The sequence below is a fragment of the Manis javanica genome, chromosome 8 (genome assembly GCF_040802235.1).
Source record: "Manis javanica isolate MJ-LG chromosome 8, MJ_LKY, whole genome shotgun sequence".
Taxonomy (NCBI): domain Eukaryota; kingdom Metazoa; phylum Chordata; class Mammalia; order Pholidota; family Manidae; genus Manis; species Manis javanica.
The window spans coordinates 7,848,156-7,867,914 of NC_133163.1; positions in this window are offsets into that span (position 1 = coordinate 7,848,156).

The following is a 19,759-nucleotide window of genomic DNA, read 5'->3' on the forward strand; positions in this document are numbered from 1 at the left end:
GGGAGTCGGTCCAGTGGCCTTCCAGCTGGGGCACACAAATGGAGATTAACTGCTTTGGAGTGAGGCTCACTAAACACACACACACCCAAGCCAAAGAGACTCCAGAATTCCTACGTGGGCGGGACTCAGGCTGGCTGCCTGCTTGGAGAAGGAGCCTAAGGGGCTGGGTCTGAAGCTGAAGCACCGTAGGAAGCCTTCCAATAATAATAAAATAATAATAATAATAATGATAATAATAATTAATGCACTAGGTCACCTGCCTCCTTTGTGCCTGAACAGAGACCAGCTAAGACCGAAAGGAGTAGGGCAGAGCATGCCCTTCTGATAGGTTTACCAGCAAAAAAGTGCAAGGGGTCCAGTGATGTTTGAATTTTAGATATACAACAAATAATGTTTCTAATGTAAGTATGTCCCAAATACTGAATTATTCATTGCATATCTGAAATTCGAATTTAACTAGTGTCCTATGTTTTCATTTGCTAAATCTGGCCACCCTACCTTCTGAGCTCCCTCCACATGGAACATTTCTGCCTCCCAGTATGCCGCCTTGTGACTAGTAGGCATGGCTTCCTGTCCATGGATGTCTCTCCATCTCCAGCTCAATAACAACCAATTGTAGACATTTTCTGGCTAAGGTGTGCCAGAGGAGCAGTTCACAAGGTGGCACTTCCACAGAGCCTGGGTCCCTCTGACGCCTCAATTGCCCCTTCACAGCTCTGGAGAGCAGGGCCCACAAGAGAGAAAGAGAAAGAATTTGCAAAAGGAATTTTGGAAGAGATATATAACGTCAGTAGAGGGCTTTCTACAGCAACCAAGAATGACCCAGAAGCCCCAGAAGCTCTGCAGCCCTGTCCCACGGCCAGCCAAGAAATGTGAGACATAGGAAATAACTGTCACCCACCTCCCTGCCTCTCCAGGGGCTCCCACTCCTGTCCTATGGCAGCCTGACATACCTGCCCTCCCCACCCCACACACGGCGGCTCACCAGGGACCCCAGCAGGGAGGAACTAGAGTCAGACAACATGCAATCCAAACCCCCTCCCTCCCTCCCTCCCTGAGGGCACAGGGGGGCAGTCAGTGCGACAACACACGGGGTTAAAGGAGTAAGGCAGGCAAGCTGCGAGGGACGGTGCCCTTTTCTCCTTGCAGGCTCATCCTAGCTGGGCACCTGACTCATAGTAGGTGTTCAATAAATCTTGGCTCCATCTGAACCCGCCATGAGGAAGCCCTGGGCTCCGTTGTCTGTGCTGTTCTGATTATAGGGATAAATATATAGGCTTTTCTGCAACGGCAGACACAATTCAGTACTAAATTCACTTTGAAGCACGGGGGAGAAAAAGGCTCTCTGCATCCCGTATCGCCACTGAGGAAAAAGATAAGGCTTATACTCAGAACGAATCCGGCTTATATTTATGTAGAGAAGTAATCAGACCATCAAAGCAGAACAAGGAAGTGAAAGGGTGTTAAGACAAATGAATTTAAAAGCACACAATACCCTGTCCCTGATTTGCTTTCTCAGGCAGTGAAATATTTCAGAAGATTAAAAATGGTTATGTAACACCCAGAATCCACATTGTCAAAAAGATTTGTAACTCAATGTTTTCCTACCCAGGAACCAAATGAAAGAGTTTCATCTAGGTTTTGATCATGGCAATTTTTTTTAAAGATATAAAATATATTGAAATATTTAAATTGCTTGTCAAATGTAAACTCGCCTGTGTCCTGACACTTTTAAAATATAACGTGGCTTCAAACATTACTTCTTCGGATAGGATTTTTTAAGTTGTTTTAAATGCATTAATAGTGAGGATCAAACTCTGAGAGACTACTGTATTTGTAATATTCACTTTTTTTTTCGCCCTCATCCCCTATAATTTCCAGAATGTAATTCTGCCCCCAGCTGGTTAGAACATCCCTGACATCAGAGAGAAATGGGAAACTTCTGAACATCTCTGCTCATCGGGAGGAGCATCGGGGGATGAATAGGGCATTTGGTTTACACAGCAAAGTGCTGCATTCCAGAGTGAGATTCTCCAAGTCTGGAGGGGTTTGGGTGTGTGTTCAAGGCAAGCACTGCAACGAAGCCTAGAAAGAGAAGAATGCATTTCAGGAAGACCCAGGCTTGTGATTCCTGCTCAAGAGCTTACCATTAATGAGGTATCGATTGCCTGGCTCTGATAATTGTCACTAGAGATCAGACAGGATGAAAAGTTAGTAAAGATGACTATCAATGCCGTGGCCGGCACCCAAGAACTCGGATTTGTTTTCTTAATGTTTGTGTTGTCGCCTTTTCCATTAAGTTTTCTAAAATTTATTCTGCCTTGGTCACGTTGCTGTGCAGGATGCAGGACTGGCATTCCTGGGGCTGCACAGAGCGGCCCTCAGCCTCGGGGGGCAATCTTCTGCCCCCACGCCCTGCAGGCAGCCAGGGCGGACAGGTGCCGTCAATGGCCAAGACCACCTATGGTCCTGAGGGCTCGCACTTGTGTTTATAAAGCCTCCACCTTTGATCCTCTTTGTCCATCAGCCAGGTCCATGTCCATGGTGGAGGCAGGCAGAGAGGGAAAGAATTCTACAATGCCTGCTTTGACCAGGGTGTATGAAAGAACTCGGGAAGTGACTTGACGTCAAAGTAGGCAACACCCCCGCTCGCAGTGAGAGATTGAAGACCTCAAAGACGCCCAGAGGACTTAGGCAGAATGGCTCTTCCTTATCTGCCCCTCATCTGGCTGTAAGGTGGGGCTCTGCGCAGGGGTTGGGGAGATGTGGGAGGCCATTTGACTTCTCATGGCTTCATTTCACCATCTGTAAAATTTGCAAAGTCATGGTCAAGATTAAAAAGATAACAGTGCCTCTGAAAGTGCTGGCACATTCCTTAGCACACAGTAGGTGCTCGGTAAATACAAATGTTCTTTCTCTTCCCAGGATTTAAAAGTGGGGTTCAGCAACCATATTCTGTAAAAGGCCAAATAGTTAAATAAACATGTTTGGTTTTGTAGGCCACGAAGCAAAATCACAGATACCATGTAAGTACACATATAACAGAAGAGGAAAAAATTCTTCTTCAAGTTGTTATTGATAAAATAAAAAATATAGTAATTAAGTTTCTTTTCTGTAATATAGGACTACACATGGGAAAGGAATTTTTTTTTGAGATAACATTTTATTTGACTGACATTTAAAGTTAGTGTTTCCTATCCTCAAATCAATTGCAAATGTTCATTGTAAAAACCATTCTTAGCTTGCAAGCCACAGACTGTATTTGACCACAGGCTGTGGTTCGCCAACCCCTGGTTTAGACAAGCAGGCTGACTCCGACAGCCATCCCTCCTCTTACTCATCCCTGCCCTTGTTCTCCGATGCCCTAGGGTCCTGAATCAAACTGTTTGCCTTCCAGATTTCACCGCAAGATTCTGCTCCTTGGTCACCTCTTCTGGGAAGCCTTCCCTGATCTTGCCTTGCGCATGGTAGGTGGTAGAATGAAATCGCCCCTGCTCTTAATGCAGCCTCCTGGGAGCCCTGAGGGCAGACCTGGGTGTTCTTACTCAGTTTGTTCCATGGGCCTGTCCCTAGAACCTGCAGAGCTCACTGGGGAAGGGAGAGAAAGCTAAGTCTGGACCAGTCCTGGGCAAAGAACCCCGTCTCTTCCCAGCTATGGTCATCAATGAACCTAATAAAAGCTAGCATGTCCCCCACCAGTCTCTGCTGACTAGGCACTCCATCTTGCTGGCTCATTTAATCTTCACACATAATATAAGGTAGAGACTATTATCTGTCCATTTTACAGATGAGAAAAAATGAGATCAGACTGTTTATATGAGGACCTGCAGCTGGCATGTGGTAGAGCCCGGACTGAACACCTCGCCCCTGACCAGGCAGCGCGTCCATACAGTCGCTCCCCACCCCCAGGCAGCTGCTCACCCAGCACCCCTGTCCCGCCTCTGCAGCCTGGTCAGCTCCCCAGAGGTGGCCGTGTCACCACCACCTCCTTTTCAATCCTCCGTGTTAAGAGCTCAAAGCCAGATTGCAAGGAGTCTCATATCAAGTATTGAAGATGTTACGATGCTGCCGGCGGTCCCTCCCTGTGGCCTGGCCAGCAGAAGTAAAACTGGGGGGAGATAGTACTGAATGGCAGTCCTAGAGGTGGAAAGGGAGACAGGCCCAGAGCCAGACGGGTGAGCCCAGTGGCACAGCTCTACCGTGGGCAGAAGCCGGCCTGGAAGAGCAACAGCAATGGGCACAAGGATGACTCACCTTCCTGGGACCAGCCACATGCCAGGCAGTAAGCAGGGCAGCCGACTAGGTGAGCTCGGCCAAACCCCACCAGAGGCCAAAGCATGCCACTGTCAGTGCCCCAAAGGAGGCTGGTTACCCTGCTGCCAAGTGGACATGCTTAGCCAGCTGGCCCCAGCCCAGCTCCAGCAGCAGGCCCCCCAGGGAAGGTAGGGGTGGGGCTGCAGGGCCCCAGGCCTATGGCTCAAAGCGATGCCCACCAAGCAGACACCAGGAGACAAACTTCTGTCCTGGCCTTGCCCCTTCCTGGCCCTGAGATGAGGGCAGGCAGTCCTTGCAGACCTGGTTTCCTCCTCAGTGAAGTGGAGCCGGTGGGGCTGCCTCAATGGCCCCTGAGTCAGGGATGGGACCAGGAGCCGTCTTGGTTGTCCGGCTTCATCTCCTGCCATCCTCCTAGTCACCGTGAGCCCCTGCTCTGAGCGGTTCCAGGCTCAGCCCTGTGCCTCCTCCACCCCTCCTGGGCATTACTCACCGATAGTGCACAGTGTGGGGGCTCCCTCCCAGGCCAGGCCTGTACGGGCTGCGCCATGGACCAGGCACAGTCTCTACCCTCTAGGGGCTCCCTTCTGCAGGGGGGATGCCCGACATTGGGAGAGAGTGACCAGCGACACAGAGGGAGGCGTATACTGCCCTGGAGGTTCAGAGCCAGGCCTCTACATTGGAGAGGGCAGGGGGGCATGAAGGCAGGCTTCCTGGAGGGGGTGGTATCTAAGCTAGGCCTTCAAGGATGAGAAGAGTTGACTCGGAGATTTGGCTGACACGGTGAGGGCACTGCAGGCCAAGGGAACAACCACAGCAAAGTAGGCTGGTAAGAACCCATTTTGTAGGTCCGCAAACTGACCACACCAGAGCCTCTCCACCTGCCTTCCCTCTGCTGACCTCTCCCAGAGGCACTTCAACCTGTGAATGCCTTGAGATGAGGATGCTTCATGCTGGGTGCCTGGAGATCAGCCTCGCCTTTTGCTTTGCTCTCCCTAACGCCTCATTTAAGATCCATTTGATGGCGGCGGAGCTCGGTAAGGGAGGGGCAACTTGCAAAAGACTGTGATTCAGGAAGATTTTGATACTCCCTTCATCACACACCAGCTGTGGGGCTTTAACCCAGTCACCATCCCTTGAGCTCCATGTCATCACCAGGAAAATCAGAAACGATCAGTTGTCCAAGCGACTCCATCCCTGGGTCATCAAGAGCTGTCAATATATAGAAAAGAGCTTTGGAGGATATAAATTATTAGACAAAACTTGAGACGTCCTTATTAATGTATTTAGTTAGTATTAATTGGCTGCTCACTCTGTGTCCAACCCACCTGACACTGCAAGGCAGGGCAGGGCACAGAATGCAAACCCGGCGCCCCTGTTGTGTGCACACCATGGTGACCCACTACCGCCTGGACCCTTCACAACAGTCTTTGTTTTACAAGCAGAGAAACTGAAGCCCAGGGAGGTGACGTGCCCTGCGCAAGGTGACACACCCTGGAAGTAACAGAGGTGGCATTTGACACTTGGTCTGTCTTCTTACTATATCATGCTTCCCTGGGGTACAAGCTCCTAGAACATGAATTTTCCATGGCCCTTAAAGTGCTTACAATGATTTCATAAAGTCAAGATGTGCCTCATTCATGAATTCATTCATTCAATTATTGATTGACTCATTCATTCATTGATTCATGCAATAACTGAGCATCTACTAGATGCAGAGCTCTGTGCTAACCTCTGGGTATGCAGGGTGATACCAGGAAATAGGTAACAGATGATGCAGTTTTTAATAAGGGCCAGAGCTGATGGTACAAACCACCAGAAAACTTGGAGAAATAGCATTGTGAGCCATCCCCAACCAAACCACACTAAAGCCACAGCAAATGGTCTTAGGATTCACCTCCCCCCTATTGTATCCTCTTTTCCCAGGAGATCTCCACCCTGCAACCTTGGACACTGTCTCTATGGAGATGACTCCCCTCAGTTCATACCTCCTGGGACTTGAGATCCTCAGGTCCCGAAGCCTTGTCTGCATCGTCACTTAGACACTTAGGAGGAAGCACCCAAACAACACCCCCAAAACACAAATAGAATGAAACAAAGACTTGCTCAGTCTCCCATCTCAGGGAGTAGCAGCTCCAAGGACAGAACCCTTGGTGTCATCTTTCAGGTCTGATGTGACACCTTCGGCTCTACTTCCAGTGTTTATCCAGGATTGGACCCCTCTCGCCACGTACCCTCCAACTGCCTTACTTCCAGCCACCGTCCTCGGTCACCTGGATGGTTGCACCAGAGGGCAAGGATTTCTCCACTTGTTCACTGCTGTTGATGCGGTGACCAGCATAGGGCCCGGCACCGAGTAGGGGCTCTATGAGTAGAAAGAGAGGAAGGGAGGGAGGGAGGGTGGAAGAGAGAGAAAAGAAAGAAGGAAGGAAAGAAAGGAAGGTAGGCAGGTAGGTTTGGGCTGCTCATCAGCCCACAAACAGTTCCCCTTCCTGCTTCCACACACTGTTGTGTGCTGTTCTCTCTGCCTGGAAGCCCCTCTCGGGAGCTTCTCTGCCCACTGACGTCTGTCTTGCACTCAGAGCCGGCATGAGCTCCTCTGCAAGCTCCCTTGGTACCCCCAGGGGGCATCTGCCACAGCCTCTCTCTTCCACGGCAGTTTGGTTCAGGCACTACAGCATCAGGATCCCAGTAGTAAACAGATATCACCACCAACAATCAAATGAAGAGCTTTTAATGAAGGCACGACTAACAGGGGTGAGGACGTTAAGAGAACAAGGGGGCTGGTGCAGCACTCATAGACAAGCAACAGCAGGGAGGCGTTAGCACCCCTGGGACAGAAGGCACCAGACCAGAAAAATGGAGGCCACCCAATCAGGAAGAGACACCAGCTGACCGCTTAGCTATGAAGACCTCCTGCCAGAGATGCAGAGAGAGAACCTCCTCCTCCTGCCCACCCAGCTTCCGGTGCCCTCCGTTGGCTTACCCCTCTGAAAACCAGCTGGCAAGACAGCCTGGATGTGAGTGGGAGGCAACTGGGCCAGGGTTCAAATGGTAGAAACATTACATGCAAAGGCCCTGAGGCAAGAGAAAGCTTGGAGGAGCCAGAGGAACTATAATGTCAATAGAGTTGGCATGCAGAGAGCTGGGGAGGGGGCAGGACAGAGAGGAGACTGGCAGGGCAGACCAGGCAGTGTGACCTCATACCACCCACCGCCTGGCTTACCTGGGACTGTTCTCAATGACACCTGCTGTCCCAGAAATGGAATTAGTAACAATCCATCTCTAACCCTGCTTCACTCTTCCAGAGGACCCTGGTTTGGACAATAACTGATGCAGTCAGCCTTCGACGGGGCATGTGGGAGGGTTCTGCCCTCACTCTGAGAGCAACAGGAAGCAGAATGGCTGCAAACACCGGGCTCCTCATTGCCCAGATTTGCATTTGTAAAGAGCAGTCAGGTTGCAGTGAGGCAAATAAGTTTTAGGGAAGCCATGGTACTGGACTAATAAAGGTGCTATTGAAGTCACCTAGGCCACCTCCTGGATAAAATCCAGATGACCACCCCTTCCAGCGTCAGCGCCTCCCAGTCCCGGCCAGCCAGCCACTGGCACGCTGAGCTCCTCACTGCTGTCTAATGGGCCAGTCCTCTGGGGCACCCGGATGTCTGCCCGGCTTTCCCACTGGCAGGACTGCCCTCCACCCTTCCCACAAAGCCCCAATCCTCCAGCAAGGCCCAGGCTTTCCTGAAGCACCCAGGAGTCCTGTGAAGACTGGGCTCACCCTTATCCTTACCTGTCTCCATTTCTCACTATTACACCGGGCACTGTGCTCGCACAGAGGCTTGCCATTTTCATGATGACACAACATATTTAGCCCAGTGCTTGCATGAAAGAGTGTAGAAATGCAGGAAAGGAGAGAGAGAGAGGGAGGGGAAGAGAGGGAGGGGGAGAAGGGGGAAGGAAAGAAAAGGGGAGAGAAAAGGAAGAGGGGAGATGACAGGTGGGGAGGGAGAAGATGGAGACAGAGGGAAGGAAGGAATGTGGGGGGGAAGGAGAGGAGGGAGGGGACGAGGGCAGGGGGCAGACAGGCGACCCTAAGCTACTGGGGCTTCTCCGCAACGCATCAGGAATCTTGAAGCTAACTTCCCAGACCCGTAACTTCTCCTTACCCAGAGCTCCCTGTACTAGGTTCCCTTTGTTCTGACTTTTCTGCACCCCACATACTCTCGGTGTTCCACATTTTGAGTTAGATGGAAGCACACTCTGCTGCAAAGACTTCAGCTTCCCATCTTGTTGTCTCGAACATCCTGAGGTTGTATAATAGCCAGATGTCTTTGTTCTCACGATGGGAGTCTGCATCAAGAATCAAAGAGGCAGGAGGAAAAGGAACGTTCCAGACTATTACTGTAACAATCCAATTACAATGCCTATCAAACTTAACTTCACAGGTTATAGCTCCTAATTGCCTGACAAAAATTGACACTTCAGTCGCAACAGCATAATATAATCAGAGTCCAAATTAAATTTGATCGTGGGCAGAAAACGATGCTATCATTCGAAGGCATGGAAACACGAGACCAACTAGCATGATATCAGGGATCAGAAATGAAAATTATTCATTAATGGCAATGCGTTTCTGATAATGGAAATGACACAGTTCAGACGGCTTCGTAAAAACACTATTAATTAAAAAGATGATAGACCTAACAAGCCGTAGAAACCAGAGGACTTTTTTTGGGTGTGCTCGTTAAGGTGAAGGATGACAGTGTGTAAGAACAGAAGTCGATGCACTTTTCGTGTTTCGCTGACACATGAGCCCGGTTTACTGGCCGATGCTCTGTGAAGCGACTTTCTCCAGGGGCCCATGTTCCAGAACGATAAAAAGACAGAATCTGTGGTCATAATACGGCTTTGCAGTAAGTGCAAATAGTGCTGGCCATAAAACGGAAGGGCCCAATTCATAAAAGAAATGCACCGGGGAGTTTTGCGTACTGTAAAAGAAAAACCTGCAAGAGATTTGTGGTGTGCCTGTGTGTGTGCATGTGGGTACACTTGGGCACATGCAGAGGTGGTGTATTTTCTATCTTGCAAAGTCTGGGTGATTTCTAGTTTAGGGGATTGAAATGTACAGAAGGAAAACCAAGCCTAAGAAGATATCAGGGACTGGGGACAGAAATTTGAAGTACCTGCTTTTGGTTAAATATATAAACCTCGAAGGAAAATCACACCCTGTGAAGAAGAGTCATGTTTTTGCAATTCAGTCATTAGACCAAAATGTACTGAGTGCCTTCAATGTGTGAGTCCCTAACCTAGGATCTGGGGATACAGCCCTAAGCAGGACAGATATAGTGCCGGGTCCTGGGGAATAGTCAGTCCAGTCAAAATGATGGGCATGGGCTGAATCAGATATGTGATGCATGCTGGGAAGAATTACAGGGATTTTTGCCACTAAATGACAGCATGACTTAACCATCTGGAAGGCCAGGAAGGCTTCTTGGAGGAAGCAACAATTCAGGAGAGACCAGCAGTGGAATACTAGTGAATGGCAGGGAAAGCACAGGGAGAGTTCCAGCAAGGCCATGGCTCACTGGGGCCTTCAGGTGCCTCTGTGGTGGCAACAGGATGATGAAGCTCCCCAAAATATACACAGATGCCTTGACTTCATTCCCAGGGGAACTGGAACTAGAATGAGGCAAGAAACAGTTCAACTCAATTCTATGCTACACGAACGTTAATGGAGGGAGGGTCTCAGCTCTGGGTCTCTTACAGCTAAAGAAATGGAGACACGGGAGATGAGAGAGGGTGACATCCCACCCTGCCTACTGCAGGCATAACTTTGGGATGCAGTGTGAACAGAACCGGCACTGGCTGCTTCCGGGCAGACGCTTGCAGAGCCATCACGGGGCTCCACTATGCCCCCTGCTCCCTGTGCCAGGAGGGTCTAACCGGTCCCAAGCAGCGGGTCCTCCCTCAGCCTGAACCCCAGAGGGAAGTGGCACAGGGAAGAGCTGCAGCCCCGCCCAGCCCCCGCCCGGTGTGTCGTGTGGGCGAGGAGTCGGCCTCTGATCCTGTGAACCACCCGAGGCTTCCTGGTTCGCTGTCGCGCAGGCCGGCGAGCCCATCCAGATGCGGTCAGTAGGCACCTGGGCACACCCTGAAGGAGCCAGGTGGGCACTCCCAGCACCTGGTCTGAACCCAGCAGCTGAGGAGGCAGGAACGTGGCGCCTGGAAGGGAAAGGACCCAAAAGGCTGGTGTTTCGGGGACAGCGATTCCATGTAAAGAAGAACTTTCCAAGTGGACTGACGAGCAGTCTTTGCCCAGGGAGCCACCCGAAGGGGCAGCTAGTGCCCCGCCACCAGAGGAGGTCCAAAGCAGGCTGGATGGTGGTGGTGGCGCATCTGTAAGCACCAGGTGACATGGAGGGGGTTCCTGCATTTGATGGCTTATGAGGTCACTTGAAACCTTGAGATTCAATAATTGTCTGATTCTATATGGGGATCCAAGTGTCACCAGTCCCAAGGCCCCCCATGAACAAAGATTTGAACCCGGAGACCAAGCCCTTTGATCCAATTAGATTCAACCTGAGCTGGCGTGATTCAAGGACTGCTCTGCACTGAGCCAGACAAAATGATCTAAAATGCCTTAAAATGTGCCGTATACAAGCTCTTTCAGTCCCAGCATTTCTACCTTCTGCCCTTTCTCTGTGTCTTTCCTTCCTTCCCTTCCCTCCCACACTCTAAATTTTTAAAAGGGTAAATTCTCACTGGACAGTGGAGGGACACCGAATTGCCATGCAGAATTTTCCAGAGTAAGGCGGTCTCCAGGGGCAGATGACTGCCCTAGGGCAGCCCTGCAGCTAGGTTACAGCCCGGCTCCCCCAGGGCCTCGCACAGCAGGCAGTGGAGTGTCTGGGCACTTACTAGAGGATTCCACCTTAGCAGTTTGGAGTCCGGGATCCACCCAGGAGTGGGCATGGCAAAGTGCCTAACAGTGAGGTCACAGCTTTGCAGAGGGGTCTGAGCAGGGTCCAGCAGGCCTGTCGAGGGGAAGTGCATCCTTCTGTAAGTGGCCTCCTCCTCGTGGCTGTGTGCAAACGCCCCCTGAGCAGAGTCCTGGGGTCTCCTGTGGCTGGTGCCTCGGCTCTCAGGAGCAGCTTCTGCAGGCAGCAAGTCCATTTGGACTGCGTTCCCCTGCACATCCCATCAATGCCGAGGCAGGACTGGGGTGGAGCAAGCACATTTCATCACACCAAATGGTGTAACCCTTCCGGAGTCCTGGTGCAGAACACTTAGCCCCATTTCACAGATGAATAAACTCACTCTCAGGTAGCTTAAGGATTTTCCCAAAGTCATGCAGCTGAAAGGGGTGGAGCCAGGATTAAAAACCAGGTGTGTTCTTCCTCAGAGCCCAAGTTCTCTCGTTCTCTCTACATATATCAGAGTCCAAACTGAATTGTGTGGGCAGAAAAGGATTGCTCTCTCTCCCTCTGTCCGTGGGCTTGCACCCATGCCTTCTCACCCTGCGAATCCACCCATCCCTGCTCCTTTCCAACACCGCCTTCTTTCTTCTCTCCGCAGACTGGCTTGTCTCCTGACCTCAGCTCTGCACCCCTGTAACTTCGGTGGACACCTGGTAGCTCTACCTGCTGTGGGCCCAACTCCAGCCCAGTACCACATGGCCTTGTACCAAGCTCATGGCATCAATATCTCCATGCCTTAATCCCAGATGCCCAGCAGACAGGATCCAGTTGCTTGGCCCAAGGTAATGGGCCCACCTGGTGCAAAGGTGGATGCCTGGGCCCATTCTGGGTGGGAGCAAACTCTTCTAGAAGAAGGTAGGAATGGGGATGCAATTACCCACAGCTCCTGTACACCTGAACTCCTAAAGCTGATGGCTCCAAGCCTCTAGGCCACTTTCAACTCGTTTTCCTCCTTCCTTGGCCCATTTGTTCTTCCATTCATTCAACAAAGGTGCACTAAGCATCTCATGAGAGCTGGTGGTCACGCTGGTTGCCAGGGTTACAGTGATAAACAAGGCCGGCACAGACTTCGCCTACATGGCGCTTCTGCTCCTAGTGGGCCATAGCCCTGTCAGTAAATAAACACAGGAGATCCCTTCAGAGAGAAGCTCTGGGAATGAAATGGGCAGGTGATGGGCTAGAGGAGGCCGAGGAGCTGGGCTCCCGCGGAACGCTCCAGCAGGGGGCTTCCCCGCAGACGCTCACAGTGGAACTGAGGCTTGAACTGTGACCGGAGGCGGCGCAGCGGACAGGCTGGGAAGGCAAGACCTGGCTGTGTTTGAGGAGCTCTGGGGACGCCACTCATTCGCCATTGGATGCGGGTCGACCAGTGAGAGGGAAGGCTTCCCGGCCCTGCTGCCCGAAGACGGCTTCTCTCCAAGCCTGGCTTCACCGTCTCCACATCCCACTTGGATTCTCCAATGCCTTTATCACAATGGGCCATTGTTTTCTAGCTTGTTTCTTTTTTAGTGTCTATTTCCTTCTGTAAATTCTTCTACATGCCGTGAAGCCAGAGCTCTTTCCCATCTTACTCTCATTATCTCCCTCTGAAAACAAATGCACAGAATGGACAAGTGAATGAATGAACTCAGGACACAGAAGCCTTTGGAAAAGCATCTGGTCTGGGGTGGCTGGTTGAATAGCACCAGAGATGATTGCCCAACATGAGGCAGGGACCTCTCAGGGCGGCATCAGGGGTGCTGGGCAGCAGCTAGGCCACAGTGGTCTCTCTCCGTCCTCACTTTATTCTGTGTACCCAGGACAAGAGTGGTGTGGATACCCATGCTGCCCCTGGGAGCCGGCATCTCATCCACGCGCCTGTATTTTTGTTCTGGTAGAAGTGTTCCTCCCAGATCACACAGAAGGCAGAAGACTCTCTCTGCAGGCAGTCCCAATGAGGTAGAAACCAGAAACAAACAACTGGAACCTTCCAGAAAGAGTTTTCTGGTCCCGCAGCAGCCAATGGCACCACAGTGCTGGAATAGAAGCCTTCATTTTCCTCTTACCTGCAGTGGTACCTGGAAGGCTTTGCCTGATTTCTAGTGTATGGATTACACGTCTTTGCCCCAGAAGCTGGGAGGATAGGAACACCTGTGTTAAAATGGCAGCAAGATCTTGGCAGCAAAAACCTTACCTTTCTAATTAAAAAAGAAAAATTACAAGGCTATATACCCAAATCATGTGCTGTTGAGAGTATAATGTCACAAAGCTCCATGCACGTGGCCAGAGTAATTGTAAAAAGGGCAGGTGGATAAACAACAGTTACTTTCAGGCTGTAACTAAAATAAATTCTAGAATGGTATTGAAGAGTTAAATTTATCAATGAAACTAGATATACATTGGGATATATAAATGGGGTAGGTATACATTGGGGTAACCAGGAATGAAGAAAATCTTATTAACCATTATTATCCTTAAAACCAAGGAAAAAGTCATAAGAGAAAATGCAGATATAATCTACACATTAAGTTTTTAAGATTCTGGATATCAAATACAAGAATAAGATTCAAGAGTAAGTCTCTAACCAGGACAAAATGTATTTGACACCGATATAAAAAGTTAATGCCTTTACTATATAAAGAGCTTTTATAAATAAATATAAAGATGACCTCCAACCCCGTAGAAAAATAAGCAACAACTTACAAAAGGAGAAATCTAAATGACCAGTCACCTTTTGGGGAAAAATCCACATGTCATGTAATCAAGAAATAAAAATTAATAATAGAATGAGATACCATATTCAGCTATTCAAATTAGAAATGGTTTTATTTTTTATGGCAACACTCAATGTTCATACATACGGGGGAAGAATAGACAATCATGCATACTGATGAAGAGACTGTAAATAGTCACACCGTTGTTGGAGGCCAATTTTTACTAAAACCTTAATTTTTATGTTCATGACTGCAGTAAACAGAATAATAGCTTGTCAAAAAGATGCCCACACTCTAATCCCCAGAACCTGTGATTATGTTATATTCATAGCAAAGGGGCATTAAGGAAGCAGATGGAATCAAGATTTCTGAGCAGCTGACTTTAAAATAAGATTATCCTGGGTTAGCCTACCTTCCTGGCCCAGTGGAATCACAGGATCCTTAAACGTGGGGGAAGAAGGAAGCAGAAGGGCCAGTGTCAGAAGGACATGGTGTTAGAAGGGCTGGACCGGCTGCTCTTGGCTTTGACAACAGAGGTGGGGCCACAAGCCAAAGAATGCAGGCAGCCTCTGAAGTTGGAGAAGGAAAGACAACAAATTCTCTATAGTCTCCACAAAGAACATGGCCCTGCTACACTTTGACTTTAGCCCAGTGAAACACATTTTAGACATCCATCGTCCCAATCAGATGATAAATTTATGTTGTTCCAGGACACTAAGCTTGCTGTAATTATTTTGCAGCCACAGAAAAGTAATATGATAATACCCTTACACTCCCCTCCAAAAAATGTATCTTCTAATATTTTATCCTATCAGAAACATTTGGAAACACAACCAAAGATACATATTCAATGATGTCCATAATGGCATAATTTATAATACTGAAGTTTTGGAATCAATTCCATTGTACATCATATGCAAAGGCTGATCAGTTATGCACATCTATAGTGTGGCCTACTATGCAGCCATTAAAATCTTTGCGAAAATTTTATTTTCATGGGAAAATGTCTGTGATATATTGATTTAAAGGTTATAAAATGGGATTTACAATGGCATACAATCTTTGAAAAACTGTGTATCTTTTAGCATATCTATTTATATCAAAATATTAGCCATGCTTACTAGATAGTAGGCCTATAAATAGCTTTACTTCTTTTCTGTGATTATCTCTGTTTCCCAAGTGTCCAGCATGAAGCCTGTATTATCTAGTGCAATTTCGAGAAAGTACCATAGAAGTGTACTGGAGCACATCTGTATCATGAACTAACATGCTGCCATGAAAAAAATCAAATTGTAAGAGAATATTTAATGACACTGGGAAATATTAGTGACATACTAGTAATTGAAAGCATTTCTATGATAGTAAGTATATTATGCTTCATATTTGGGTTGAAAGAAAAATAAACACATGCCCAGCGAAAGGTGGGCAGGAAGCACACTGAGACGTCAGTAGGGTGGAATGATGAGATTTTTATTGTCTGTACATTTTCTGTAATCGGAAGCAAATAGGGAACTTTAGTTGTGGTTGATGTTTGGAAAAGTCCCCAGGGCCGGATGAAGGTCCTCAAGTGACCAGCTGGTTGTCATAGCTACAAGCCCAGTACAAGCCTTTGCTGCATCCCTGGTGGCAACTTGCTAGTCCAAGGTGACAAGGACAGAGAGCACAAACCTGACGGGGCGGGGTCTGCCTTTCACTGCACCCACTTCCTTAGGTGGCTACTGTATTCCTGCCCAGAAGGCCCAGCCCAGGACTGTGCACCCACACTGTAGTCTGTGCCCTGGGGGGCTGCTGGGCGTGGGCTCCGGGACTCTGGCTGGAACTTTCCCTGGTGGGATCCACAGCGTTGATGTCCTCAGGTCTCTCTGGGGCTGGTCGGATTCCCCAGAAGGCGGTCTGTCCAGCCTCCAAGCGGAGGGTAGGTCAGAGTCCTGGGCCCTGCTGGGAAGGCTGGGTGCTCAAGTGTCCCACCTAAAATCTTACTTACTCGCCTTTCGCAGGCAGTATCCCCTTGGTCCCCCAAGCTCTGGACGCTCTGCTCCAGCCTCCCTCAGGGCCCACCTCCAAAATCATTCTTTCATCCTGACCTGACTTGTGCTTTTTGGTCTCGGCCACTGTCCCTCACCACTGAGGCCGGGGCCCTCTGCAGCATAAATGGCCGCCCTCGGCCCTCCCCACCCAGTGCCGAGCATTGTGCCTCCTCAGGTCTGCAAAGTGCCACCCTTGCCCATCCACCTCCAGCGCCCACACATGCTGCTTCTCTCTCTCTCCACGTCATGGGCATCCTGTGGGTTTATGGCCATTCTCAGAGCCATTTACTGTTTTTGAGTAGATGTGTGTTCAGTGTGCTATCTTTAACCAGAAACCCCCACCCTGGGTGCTCTCTGTGTACTAACCGTATTATCCTTGACCATCACGGCACAGAGTATGCACGCATTATTATTGTTGTGCCCATTTATGATGAGATAAAGAACAATCACAGAAGAGTTACGAGCTCCACTGATCCCTCAGCTGGTGGAGCCTTGCTGGGAGCCACAGAGGTTTCCACGAGAAGGCCTTGTGTGGCGGCTAGAGGTGTGCAGAGTAGATAATGGAGGTGGAGAGAGGACTCCAGGCCAGAAGCAGCTCACACAAGGCTGGGGGAGCAGCTGGGCTGGGCCAGGAAAGCCAGGACAGGGCCACAGTGGGCACTTCTGTGGAAGGACGACCATCTCCATGCAGGAGGAATTGGGCTTAAAAGTCCACTTGCGCCTTTCTGTGCCGAGGCCACGGCCCTCGCTTGTTCTAGACTCAGAGCTTTGAGCTTGGGAGTTACTTTTTGTGAACGGTCTGTAACTCCCCAGGCCCAGCCCCACCCAGGCAGGGCTCCAGCAGACCTCCACCGGCTGAGGAGACAGTGGGAGCAACATGTGTCTGAGCTGGTAGGGGGTCCTGCAGGGCGACTCCACAGCGGGGATGAGGTTTCTGCAGCCCCATCTTCTGGACAATTGCACAGAAATTCCAAGCATGCTGGACCCATGCTCATCTAGTCAGGCTTCAGGGAGGTCATATAAAAGGCCCTTTTGTTAATTCCCAAAGTGGCAAGTTCAGTAGGCAGAGCCGTGCTGAGAGGGGCCTCTTGTGCTCATCTGCTGTTTCCTAGAGAAACCAAGGCCATCTGATGCCTCGGGTTGACATGATAATCAAGCACCAAAGGGATTTGGCAGGCCTCATGCAAACACTGAGAGATGCCAAGATCATTTGGCATGAACCAACTTTTGGCCGGCCTGGAGACCAGCCAAGTAACCAGGGGCAACCAGGGGCTTGCCCTCAGGTTCTGAAAGTTTCCAGAAGGCACAGTTTCCCAGTCAGAAGTGGAATCCGTGTTGGGGCTCAAGCTGGCCCCCTCCCATTGCAGCCCCTTCCCTTCTCCCCTGGGAAGGTATATAATATATAACCTCTTCCCACGGCCCTTCTAGTGCTTTCCACAGACACAATGTTAACCCAGGGCCAGCCTGGGCTGGAATAGAACCTAGCCCAGATGCTAGATTCAGAATGTTCCTTATGCAGAGTGGTAGCAACAGGAAGTGCCACTTATAGATGCTGGTAGGAAAAGCAGAGCTTTTTCTGACCTGGGCCTAAGGAATGTTCTGGAAAGTGCTACAGGCAAACCTGAAAGTGAGCATCTACTCCAGTGGTACAAGCTTAGAGGTTGTTTTCCTTCCCAGCACATCCTGGGGACTCTAATAAGCAAGACCAAGGGTCTAAATCCTCTAAAGCTCTTGCTTTGGCTGTAGCGTTTGAAGTCAGCCCAGCTGCCCACAGCCACATGCATCTGCCTTCTGCACCCAGCATGCTGGATAGAGAGCTCTGAATACTCACATGTGGCATGGCCTCAGTTTGGCAAACGAAGTTTTCCGCCATGCCTTTGGGGAAAACGCAGTGTTAAAGATGGCTGACTTGTTTAAATTTCAATTTCCACATTTTAATCTCCACTCCCCATCTGCAGTTGAAAAATTCTAAATCAATTAAAAGCAGCTTCTTTGTATTCCTAAAAAGAGATTCTGTTTCAAGGACCAAGTAGGGAATTTAAGGAAAAGAAATGTTATGGATTTTCAATGTCAGGTGCTCAGAACACAGTGAGTGGCTCATACTGGGAACTTAGTAATGCAAATCCTTTTGATTTTCATTCTGTGTATTATGGAAAGCACCAGTATGAATCCTCCCCCCTTTCTTCCTCCAGCTCTAGAGCAAAGTGAGAAAGTGTTGCAGAACCCCCGGGAGGCTTGGGTTCCAGGTGTCGTTTCTTTCCTGTCACTGGGCGCTGCAGGAGGGGATGGTCACCCAGGGACAGAAGGAGGAGCCCCACAGACAGCCACACCCACCTCCATCTCTGGGACTTTCAGACCTTTACTCTCTCCCTCCTGGGGCTCCAAAGGGACTTCGGGGTAAGAACAGCCCAGGTAAGAGAGACAGTACCTTGGAATGGATGACTCGAGTGTTCATAAACACGGCAGGCTGCCATCTAATAAAAAAGGCTATTGTGGGGGAGGAGCCAAGATGGCATCATGAGTAGTTCAGCAGAAATCTCCTCCCAAAAACATATATATTTTTGAAAATACAACAAATACAACTATTCCTAAAAGAGACACCAGTAGATACAGTGCAACAGCCAGACTACATCTACATCTGCGAGAACTCAGCATCACATGAAGGGGGTAAGATACAAGCCGCAGCCCAGCGGGACCCTAATGCCCCCTATCCCATACCCCAGTGGAAAGAAAGGAGTTGAAGTGGGGAGGGAGTGAAAACCCAGGACTGCTAAACAACCAGCTCTAGAAATCCACACCAGGAGTGCAGACACACGGTGCACGGGGTGCTGGATATTAGAGAAACGGAAAAGCAAAACCTGCAAGCAGGTACCCATAACTGGTGCCCCTGAGACAAAAGAAAAGCAAGTGCTTTTTGCAAGTCTTAAAGGGACAGGGACCCCACAGCTGGACGAAGTTGTCCCAACACACGCACCCCAGCACCTGGGAATCTGGGGAACTCTAGGCGACCTAACCCCCTGGGCGGCAGCACAGATCTGAAGCCCCTCATGGCAATAAGCAGCCTGCCAGTCGTTCCCCCAACCAACATGGATCCCGACACACTGGCCCAATAGTGGGAGAGCAGCAGCATGCACCAGGGGGAGGCAGCGCCATAAGGGCCCAGGAGTGCCTGCATGAGCCCATGGCAGTGGCCGACTGGCCCGGGGTTGGCCTGCATGTGCCAGCGGCGGTGGTACCTGAGCGGCCTGGGACCGGCCCACGTGGGCTGGCAGCAGCGGCGACAGAGTGGCCCACACGAGCCCACAGCAGTGGTGCTGGAGGGGGCCAGGAGCGGCCTGTGTGAGCCCACAGCAGTGGCACCAGAGGGGACCAGTAGCAGCCCATACAAGCCCGCAGCAGTGGCAAACTAGCAGCCCAGGAGCAGCCCATGCACGCCGGTGGTGGCAGCACCGGAGGGGCCTGGGAGAGGCCTGCACAAGCCTCCAGCGGTGCCACAGGGGCCTGGGAGTGGCCCGTGGGAGCCAGCAGCAGCAGTGGAGGAGCAGCCCAGGAGCAGCCGCGCCCCCAGCAGCCGCTCAGCCCTGCACACAGCCACCTGAGCCAGACCCAAAGGCCGCTGTTGGCTCACAGCTGCCTGGCAGGGGCGCCACTTTCGCAGCAGAGTGCACCTGGCACACCTGCCACTCCCCGCAGGGCTCTGCGCTACTCTGACGGAGACCCCGCCCACAGCAGCTTAGGGAATTAACCTGGAAGCTGCTCCAGGAGTGAGGGTAACTGACACAGGCAG